The sequence below is a fragment of the Mirounga angustirostris genome, unplaced genomic scaffold (genome assembly GCF_029215605.1).
Source record: "Mirounga angustirostris isolate CCGP_5_RB_7025 unplaced genomic scaffold, mMirAng1.0.hap1 SCAF_5, whole genome shotgun sequence".
NCBI classification, from domain to species: domain Eukaryota; kingdom Metazoa; phylum Chordata; class Mammalia; order Carnivora; family Phocidae; genus Mirounga; species Mirounga angustirostris.
Window position 1 is genome coordinate 124,875,890 of NW_026991713.1, and position 12,258 is coordinate 124,888,147.

Here is a 12,258-nt window from a genome sequence, read left to right on the forward strand (position 1 = left end):
GGTGGATAGAAATCAAGTGATTTGTTCAAGACCACACAAGTAATTCCTTCTATAGCAAGAACCAGAACCCCAATCTTTCTCTGCTAATATATGAATGTTTCATATTTAACAAGGACAGTGATTCTGAGTTAGTCTATGACCAAACTACATATAACAGTTGAGGCAATATCTATAAAAATATTCCTGTATTATGGCACATATGTTACTTTACATTATGGCTTTTTTATCTCTCCATCCACATTTTTCTCACCTCATTAATAAGGTCAAATATCCCATTTTGTTCCAAATAGATAATCCCAGAGGATTTGTTTCTCTGAAACCATAATTTAGACCACATTCTAGAAGGTAATTGTGTCCCTGGAAGTAAATGAATGTTATTCCTGCTGCAGAAAATGAGTTTAACCTTTACCCTGGGGTATGGAAGGGTTTACTTCTCTCTGGTTTAAATGCTTTAATGTAGAACTTGCTAGTCTTTATGTATTTTAGTTCATTAAAAACCAAATGTTATTTTAAATAATTTGGGTTTGATTTAACATATTAGTCTTTAGAGTTTAAGAAATAGTGTAAAAAGATAAGCTAGATCAATTGTAAATTAACACATCATGTCAACAAATCTGGTTTTTTTTTTATTTACCAGTTGGTAGAAAACATAATTTCAAAAAATCAGATGGTGAGTATATAAGCAAATTTCTACAACCTGAAATATTTCGTTTAATACTATTAATAAATTCAGAGTTGTAAAGAGGTGGAGACTTTCTGCATAACATTATGCCCTAGATTTGAGTTTATATGCCTAACAGGGGAGCCATATGATAAATATACACTGCTAATCTCTTTACATGAAAGACATTTTCAGAGAAAACACAATTTCTATTAAAAAGATCAGATTAATGGTGGGATGAAATGGGTCAGTATAAAATAACTCTGAAAGAAAAGCATTTCTGGAATGCCAATGTAAGGACCTCAGAAAATCTGTTTCTTCATAAAATGAATGAGAACCCTGGGGAAAATGGTCAAAATCAACTTTTTTATGACTCTAAAAATTAACCAGTCTTTCAATGATCCAAGGAGCATTTATTAAAACAAACAAACAAACAAACAAACAAACAAACAAACTGAAGCTCAGTAAGGACAGTGAGCTTTGTGACATTTTAACTTCTTTTTCCAGCTCTTCCTCCATAGTTCCAAAGTCACCCTGAAGACCAACAGGCTTGCAACTATGCTGAGAATACAAGCATCCCAGCAGCCACTGAAGGAAGCTAAACAAGTTTGAGTCTTCCCCCAAAAGCCCTGCTTCCACATAATTGACACTACTTTACCTGTCTGGAAGGTCCCTGGAAAGGGGACACCCATTTACAGAGCTTACCTCTATTTGACCTGAATCGGAGGTCACTCAGTGAGGAAAGTCCTATATTTATATAAATATAAATATCCCTAAATTGTTAGTCCAAAACAAAGACATTGTTTAACATCCCATGCAGCTACCTGAGGTGATAATACTTTTGGGGCAAAAAGATTCTGGCCAAAAACCTTAAAAGGAAATACAGCTAATAAGATATACATAGGGTGCAAGCTTCAACACATTCCTTAGGATTTAGAGGACTATAAGCATGTACAGGAAACACATTAGAAAGCCTAAGCTCTCAGCTCTGGTTGACCTTGATACTCTGTGTAAATATTAGGTGAAGGCTAAGGCAGAGCTGTAAAGTGCTTGTATGCTCAGGGCTTGCCATGAAACAAGCACAGAGCCCGTCAGCAAAGGATGGAAGACTTATTGGGCAAGAAACAAGGAAACCTCTGTCCAGTCATTACCTGATCATTAAGCTAACTAAGCAATATCACAATGGCTGCACACCTTACAAAATTAGTCCAGGAAAATCACTAAACAAACAGTAGCAGCAACAAAAACTCTAGAGAAAAAAGTGAACCTGATTTCTCGGTATTTACATTATGTCCATAATTCAACAAACATTAGCAGACATGCACGGAAACAAACAAACAAACAAAAAAATACAAATGTAAACAGGAGAAAGAAACAGTGAATAGAAACTTTGCCTGAAGAAATTCAGATATTGGGCTTATTAAAAGACATTAAATCTTGTTAAAAGAAAGACATTAAATCTAAAGCTGGTATAAATATTATCACAGAACTGAATGAAACAATAAATAAAGTATGAAGACAATGTTTCATTAAATAGAGAATATCAATTAAGAGATAGAATCTATACCAAAAAATAAATAAATAAATAAGTTTTGGAGTTAAAAAATATAATCACTAAAATAAAAAATTTGCTAGAGGGGCTCACCAGCAAATTTGAGCTGAAAGAAGAAAGATTCAGCAAACCCAAAGATAAGTCAACAGACTATAAAGTGTAAGGAAAAGAAGAAGAAGAAAAAAAACAGCTTCAGAGACAAGTGGGATTACCATCAAGTGTACCAACATACCCATTATGAGAGTCCCAGAGGAAAGCAGGGAGAGAAATGAGCATAAAGGTGATTTGATAAAATCATGGCTGAGAACTTCTCTAACTTGATAAAAACATTAGCTTACCTAGGAAGTTCAGTAAACTCAAACTCAGAGATCCGTGCCTACACACATCATGGCCAGACTGTTGAGAGCCCAAGATAGAGACAGAATCTTGAGAGAATCAAGAAAAAAAAAGACTCATTATCAATAAGACTGACAACTCAAATTTCATCAGAAACAATGAGAACAGAAAGCAGTGGACTGACATAGCGTTCTAAAAGAAATAACTGTAACAAAGAATCCCATGTCCAGAAAACTATCCTTTAAAAATGGAGAAATTAAGACATTTTCAGATACACAAAAACTGGGAGAATTTGTTAGGTCAAATATAAAATGGTATAAATATATTTTTGCTTGTATAATATATATATTGTATAATATATCTTTCCTGTCTGATTTAAGAAACAGCTGCATAAAACTATTTGTAAAACTGTGTTGACAGGCTCATAATGTATAGAGATGCAAATTGCATAACAGTAATAGCACAAAAGATGTAGGGAAGAGACAGAGCTGTATTAGAGCAAAGTTTTTCTGAATTGTTGAAGTTAAATTGGTATTAATATAAACTAGATAGTTTTAAATTGAAATGCTAATTTTAGTCCTCAGGAAAAACACTTAAGAAAATAACTCAAAAATACAATCAAGGAAATAATTTGAAAATCAAAATGGTACTCTGAAAATATTTAATACAAAAGAAAGCAATAATGGAAAAACAGGAAAAAAGACACAAGACTTGTAGAAAACAATTAGAAAACTGGCAGATGTAAATTCTACCTTATCAGTCATTATATTAAATTTATATAGGTTAGATACTCTAATTAAAAGGCAGAGATTAGAAGGATCGAAAAGAGTATATGCTATCTACAAGAAACAGTTTAGATTCAAAGACATAAACAGGTTAAAAATAAAAGGATGAAGTGTGTATATATATACATATATATGTATATATTAGGTTATATTGGTTTTTATATATATTGGTGTATATATATATGTATAAGTGTGTGTATATATGCGTGTGTGTGTATATATATGTGTATATATATATATATATGTGTATATATATATTTGGTTTACTGTTTGCAGGAAACCAAAAGAGAATTAGAGTAACTTTATTAATATCACACAAAATAGACTTTAAAACAAATTATCACTAGAGACAAAAAAGGCCATTTTATAATGAAAAAAGTTTAATCCATTAGGAAGACATAACAATTGTGAATGTATATGTACCTAACCACAGAGCCCCAGAATATATGAATCAAAAGCTGATGTAATTGAAAAGGAAAATAGATAATTCAGCAATACTTGGAGACTTCAGTGCCCCACTTTCATTAATGGATAAGGCAACTAAGCAGAAGATCAACAACAACAAAAAAGAAAATTGAACAGCACCCTATATCAGCTAAGCCTCACAGACATCTCTACCCAATAGCAGAATAGACATTTTTCTCAAGTGTCCATGAAACTTTCTCTAGAATTGACCATAAGTTAGGTCTTAAAACAAGCCTCAATAAATTTAAAAAATAGAAATCATACAATATATATTCTATAACAGCAATGGAATGAAATTAGAAATTAGTAACATTGGGAAGTTTACAAATAAGTGGAACTTAATGTACTCTTTAATAACTGATGAGTCAAAGAAGAAATCACAATAAAAACTTTAAAATACCTTTAAATAAATGAAAATTAATACACAGCATACCAAAACTTATGGATGTAGCTAAAACAATGCTTAGAGAGAAACTGCTAGCTATAAATGCCATATTTTTTAAAGACTCAAAAAATAATCTAATCTTGTGCCTTTAAAAACTAGAAAAATAAGAGCAAACTAAATCCAAAGCAAGTAGAATAAATGAAACAATAAAAATAAGAACAGAAATAAGTGAAATAGAGAAAAGAAACACAATAGAGAAAAGGGATGAAACCAAAGCTGGTTCTTTGAAGAAATCAATAAAAATTATACATTTTAGTTGACCTTACAGAAATACAAAAGATTATAAATTAAAAACCTTATGTAAATAAATTAAATAATTTAGATGAAATGGACCAATTCCTAGAAAGACACAAACTATTAAAACTGGCTCAAAAAGAAATAGAAAATTTGTATAGACCTATAACAAGTAAAGAGATTTAATTAATAATTTAAAAACTTCCTACTAAAAAAAAAAAGCTCAGGCCCAAATGGCTTACTAGTGAATCCTACAAAATGTGTAGTCAGCACTAATTTTTCATAAACTCTTCCAAAATATAAAAGAATAGGGAACACTTCCCAACTAATTTCATAAAGCCAATATTACTTTGACACTGAACCAGACAAAAACATCACAAGAAAACTATAAACCAATGCCTTTTATGAATATAGATGAAAAATTCCTTGACAAAATACTAACAAACTGAATCCAGCAACATGTAACAAGGATTATCCACCATATCAAGTGGGATTTGTCCCAGGATTATATGGTTGGTTTAATGTCAAAAATTCAATTAAGGTACTACATTATATCAATAGCATAAAAGACTCAAAAAATTATCTCAAAGAATACAAAAATAGGAATAGAAAAATAAAACCATTTCATGAAAACTGTCAACAAACTAGGAAACAGTCATTGATTTTATAAAACAAGAAACTAAAATCACACTTAATGCTGAAGGACTGAATGTTTCCCCCCCAACATCAGAAACAGGATGTCTACTCCCACTATATCAGGTCAACATTATAATGCAGACTCTATTCAGGAAAATTAGGCAAGAAAAAGAAAAGATATCCATATTGGAAATTAAGTAAAATTATATCTATTCATAGATGACATGATCTTATATGTAGAAAATCCTAAGAAATCACAGAGAAGTTGTTAGAACTAAAAACAATGAGTTTAACAAGTTTTCAGCATATGAGATCAGTTTGCTATACAGACAACAAATAATACAAAAATGAATTAAGGAAACAATTCCATTTACAATAGAATCAAAAATAATAAAATACTTATGAATAAATTTCGCAAAAGAAGTGTGAGACTTGTGTACTGAAAACTGTAAAACAATGAAAAATTAAAGACTTAAATAGATGAAAAGAAATCCCATGATCATGGATAACAAAACAACATTCTTAGGATGGCAATATTTTCCAAATTGTTCTACAGATTCAGTACATTTTTTATCAAAATCCCACTTGCTTCTTCTAAAGAAATTGACCAAGTGATCCTAAAATTCATTTGAAAATGCAAGAGGTCTAGGAGTCAAAACATTTTTGAAAAAGAACAAAGTTGGAGAAATTACATTTCCTGATTTCAGAACCTACTACAAAGTTACAGTAATCAAGACAATATGGTACTGGCATGAGGATACTCTTGTAGTTCAGTAGAAGGGGATTGAGTGTTGAGAAGTAAACTCTTAAATTTATGGTCAGTTGATTTTCAAAAAGGATGTCAAGATAAATCAACGGGGAAAGAGTAGTCTTTGGCAAATGGTGTTAGGACAACTGGATTTTCACATTCAAAAGAATGGAGCTGGGTCTTACTTCACATCATACACAAAAATTAACTCAAAATTGATAAACCTAAATGTAAATTTTCATAAACTGGGGTTAAACAATGATTTCTTAGATCTGACACGAAAAGCATGAGGAAGAAAAGGAAAATAGATAAATTGTACTATGTCAACATTTAAAACTTTTATGCTTCAAAAGATACTATCAAGAAACTAAAAACACAACTCACAAAATAAGACAAAATACATCCGCAAATCCTCTATCCAATAAGGAATTTATTTTCTTATTTTATAACTGGAAATTTGTACCTTTTGGCCACCTTCACCCATTTTGCCCACCCCTCACCCCCTGTCTTGGACAACCACCCATTTGTTACCTGTGTCTATAAGCTCAGTTTTGGGTTTTTTGTTGTTGTTGTTGTTACTGGTTTTAGATTCCACATGTAAGTGAGATCAAACGGTATTTGTCTTTCTCTGACTTATCTCACTTAGCATAATGCCCTTAGGGTTCATCCATGTTGCCACATATGGCAAGATTTCCTTTTTTATAACTGAATAATATTCCATGATGTATATATACCACAACTTCTTTATTCATGCATTCATGAATGGACACTTATGTTATTTCCCTATCTTAACTATTGTAAATAATGCTGCAATAAACATGGGATGCATGTTTTTAGTTACTGTTTTCATTTTCTTCAGATAGATACTCAGAAGTGGGGTTGCTGGATGGCATTTTAATTTCTTGAGGAACCTCCATACTGTTTTCCATTGTGCCTGTATCAATGTACATTCCCATCAACAGTGCACAAGGGTTCCTTTTTCTCACCTCCCCACCAACACTTGTTATTTCTTTCTCATCTTTTTGATACTAGTCATTCTGACAGGTATGAAGTGATACCTTACTGTGGTTTTGATTTGCATTTCCCTGATGATGAGTGATGTTGATCTTTTCATGTGTCTGTTGGACATCTATAGGTCTTCTTTGGAAAAATGTCTATTCAGATCCTATGCCCACCTTTCAATTAGATTGTTTTTTTGCTAATGAGTTATATGAGGTATTTCTATATTTTGGATATTAACCCCTTATCAGATACACAATTTGCAAATATTTTCTCCCACTCAGTAGATTGCCTCTTCATTTTGTTGATGTGCGGAAGCTTTTAATTTGATATAGTCCCACTTGTTTATTTTTGCTTTTGTTGTCTTTGCTTTTGGTGTCAAATCCAATCATCACTAAGACCAATATAAAAGAGCATATCACCTATGTTTTCTCCTAAGAGTTTTATGGTTTCAGGTCAATGTTCAAGTCTTTAATCCATCTCAAATTAATTCTTGATATAATGTAACTGAACCAAGATAGTGACCCAGTTTCATTCTTGCATGTAGCTGTCTAGTTTTCCCAATACCATTTACTGAAAAGTCTATCCTTTCCCTATGGCATATTCTTGGGTCTTTATCTAAATTAAATTATCATAAATTAATTGACCATATATGCATGGCTTTATTTCTGAGCTGTCTATTCTATTCCATTGATCTATGTGTCTGCCTTTCTGCTAATTATTGTGATAACTATAGCTTTGTAATATAGTTTGATAGCAGGGACCATAATGTCTCCAGTTTCATTCTTCATGCTTAAAATTGCTTTGGCTATTCAGGAAGTTTGTGGTTCTGTACAAATTTTAGGATTGCCCTATTTCTCTAAAAAATGCCATTGGAACTTTAATAGACATTGCATTAATTCTGTAGATTGTTTTGGATAGCATGGATGTTTTAACAATATCAGTTCTTCCAATGTATGAATATGAAATATCATTCTAATTATGTCTTCAGTTTCTTTCATTAATATCATAGTTTTTGGTGTACAGGTCTTTCACCTCCTTGGCTAAATTTATTCCTAGGTATCTTATTCTTTTTGATAAAATTGATAAAACATTTATATCCAGAATATGTAAAGAACTGTTAAAACTCATTAATAAAAAGAGGGATAACCCAATTAAAAATTGGGCTAAGGAAGGTTGGGGAAAAATAAAAAAAGAAATTGGCCAAAGGATTTGAATAGACTTTTTTCTGAAGAAGGCATGCTGATGGAAAATAAGCACATGAAAAGATGTTAAAGATCTTCATAATTAGGTAATAGAAATCACAATGATATAGCACTTCATACTCATCAGGATGGCTATAATCAAAAAGAGATAATAATGCGTGTTGGCCAGGATGTGGAGAAATTGGAATCCTCGTAATTTGCTGGTGAAATTGTAAAATGGTCCAGCCAATTTGGAAAATGGTTTGGCAGTTTCTTAAAATGTTAAACATTGAGTTACAGTTTGACCTAGGATTTTACTTCTAGGTGTATATCCAGAGAAATAAAATTATAATACATCCACACAAAAACTTGTACATGAGTGTTCATAGCAGCATCATTATTAAGAGCCAAAGGTGAAGCAACCTAAAACAACTGAAATATGTGATATATGTGGAATAGTCATACCATGAAATGTTATATCTCAGTAAAATGGAATGAAACAGTAGGTACATGCTACAAAGTGGATGAACTTTGAAAACAATATTCTCATTGATAGAAGCTAGTCACAAAAGACCATACATTTAGGATTCTATTTATTTGAAATGTATAGAAAAGACAAATCCATAGAGATAGAAAGTAACTTAGTGGTGGCCAAGGGGAAGGGAGAAAGGAGAGTGACTGCTAAAGGCTGTGGAGTTTCTTTTAGGGGTAGTGTAAATGTTCTAAAATAAGACAGTGATGATAGGTGTACACCTATGTGAATGAACACTGAATTGTACACTTTAAAATGGTTATTTTATGGCATATGTATTCTATTTCAATAAACTTGATATTTAAAAAAAGATTTTAAAAATTCCATGTCCTACCTAAGATCTAAATGGAAATAAAAACAAAAAAATAAATCAAGAAGTGAGAAATTTAAAGTGTTTATAAAAGGCATGATCACCCCCCAAAATTATATGATATAGTAAAAATATAACATAACACAGCATAACATAGCATAAATCAAATAAATAGAATATAATGATATAATATGAGAATACTAGACTACAGTATGATATGATATGACATGACACTTGGGTGGTTGTTGAAAATGTAGCTATGTAAGGATCACACCAGCTGACTTGGAAAATGACCTCTAACCAGTGTTCTGGGAATCAGAGAAGTGAGACAGTTGTTTTATCTGTCTTTTCCTTGGTGTTATCATGGAATGAACCTTTCCAGAACTACTTATCATTCTTTGGTGAAAGCCAGGTCTTTTTTTTTTTTTTAAAGATTTTATTTATTTATTTGACACAGAGAGAGTGAGAGAGAGAGAGAGAGCATAAGCAGGGGGAGTGGCAGGCAGGCAGAGGGAGAGGCAGGCTCTGTGCTGAGCAAGGAGCCCGATGCGGGACCCGATCCCAGGACCCCGGGATCATGACCTGAGCCGAAGGCAGACGCTTAACGACTGAGCCACCCAGGCGCCCCAGAAAGCCAGGTCTTAAGAGGTAAACCACAATGGACTAGAAGCATAGGCCTTGAACTACCCTCCAGTGTGAGACATGACTTCACACTCAGTCAGCTAGTACCCAGTTTTTTAATGGCATGTAACAGTAAAATTAGAGTCTACTTAAAATACCTCTTTTTCATTTCTGTGACTTATTCATTTCATAACTGGAAGCCTGTACCTCTCAGTTCCCTCCATCCATTTCACCATCCTCCCACACCCATGCCCTCTAGCAACTACCAGTTCTCTGTATTTATGGGACTGTTTCTGTTTGTTCATTTTAGAATACCTTTTTGTATTTAATTTCTTTATACATATATAAGCAAATATACATACACATAATTTAGAATACCTAATACTTATGCATCTATTCCATATATACATAATTTTACATAAATGTGCAATCATGAGTATACACATACTTATTTTAAGTATAATTTCTTGTTTTTCTTTTCTGCATGGTTATTCCTTCCCGTATGCTTTCCTCCTCACTGACATCAAATACCCTCCCCCAAATAATCCATATTAAAAATCTAATATTATTCATATTTTTTCTGTGTTACTGTAATCCTATATGGTTATGCATAGTCACACACTGGGGATTATCTTGGTTTATAAAAATGAAGTCATGGTGCACTGCTTTTCTACATCTTGATTTTCATTCTAAAATACCTTGTGAAAATTCTTTCAAGTTATCTGATACAGCTTTAATTCATTCTTTTAAAGCTGCATAATAACAGTTGTGTCCATTCCGTGACTGTGCTGTAACATATTCAGCCATTACCTCACCACTTGTGAATATTCATTTTGCTTCTACCTTTTTACTACTATGAAAAAAAAAACTATAATAAACAACTTCTATTTTTAGAAGTATATGTCCTATGTATGTTTTTGTTTCTTTTTTTTTTAAAGATTTTATTTATTTATTTGAGAGAGAGAGTGAGAGAGAGAGAGAGCACAAGAGGGGGGGAGCGGGAGAGGGAGAAGCAGACTCCCCGCCGAGCAGGGAGCCTGATGCGGGACTTGATCCGGGGACTCCGGGATCATGACCTGAGCCGAAGGCAGTCGCTTAACCAACTGAGCCACCCAGGCGCCCATATGTTTTTGTTTCTAAAGCATAAATTCCCAGGAAAAAGATGAATTTTATATATATATACCATTAGATATATAAATACACTTATATTTATAATTTAAATTTACATATAAAAGCCAATGGATGTTTCCAGAAAGACTAATACTTTATATATCTACCTCAATATATATATGTATATTTTTCTACATCCTTTGGTAACAGGGATTATAGTTCTTTTTTCATTTTTACTATGTATTTGTCTTATACTATGTATATGACAAATATATATGACTTATACTATGTATAAATTAATCTGTCCATTTCAAATTTAAAAAGAGATTACCAGACTGCTTAACCGAAAAGGGAATAGATTTGTTCATATAATATTATCAAGACTTATTTTCTCCGTTTCTCTCTCTCAGCATTCCCTCCTTCTTGACTTCATTCTCAGATTAGCTCTCCCCTTCCAGTCACAAGATGGTGACCAACAACTAGGGCTACATTTTTCCAGCTTGAGATACAACAGGAAAGAAACAATCTGATTTTAGCATTACCAGCAATAGTTTTGAGGTGTATTTCCACTAAATAACTGAAGACATCTTTGAACATAACACTGGGTGGGTGGGGAAATGTTATGACATGTTTGGCTTAGATCTGAGTCACATGCTCTACCCTAGGACTAGAGATAGAGTCTCAGCCAAATTATCTGAGATGGGGGAATGAGCAGTCCCTCCAAAAATATCATGATTGTTGCCAAAAGAAGAGACAATAGCAACACAAATGTCCACTACATCTTTCTTAATATGTGAAGTATGATTGCATCTTATTCATATCACAACTGTTACAAAAGGATATGTTCATCATAAGTTAGTTATGGCTCACCCCTTTACACAGCCTTAAATGTTAAAATTACAAATTTAACCTTTTGTTGAAAATGTTACTAAAGTATACTATTTCTTAAATGATAATCATATCATCTCGTATGTTATTACTTCAGAGCAATCATTAGGAATCTCTGTTACTATAATGTGCTATATTCCAAAATAACTAGGGTCTATGAGAAATATAGGGCTATTGGCTTTTAATGATCTTTTCTTAATTTCTTAGTCTTATATCTTTCGTTTCCCTTTTTTCATGATATTATGTAGCTTTTTCTAGCTTTTTCCATTTCACTTCTCCACCTTGAAACCTACCATTTGTAATATGCAAGTTGTCTGTGAAATAAGAGATAATGTTCTCTGGATGAAAACCTAAGGTATTCCTCCATACCAAAGTATACTAACTTTAGAACAAAGGCCCTGGGTCACATCAAGTCAGTCTTGATCACAATTGTATATGAACAACTAAAGGCTCACTTATTCATTGAATGGATATAATTATTTAAGGTACTCAGAGGTCTCTTTTGCTCACTTTCTGGCCTTTAGCTCAATCGGAGGTAATTGAGGTTATCAGGTAACTAACTCAGGGTAAGTGAGGTTTGTGTGGTGTGTGTGTGTGTATGTGTGTGTATACACATGTACATGTAGTATATTGTGTATTATAAATATGCAGATATAATAGGAGCACAGGCTCCAGAATCTATGTTCAAAATGTGGCTTCTGGAGCACCTGGGTGGCTCAGTTGTTAAGCGTCTGCCTTCAGCTCAGGTCATG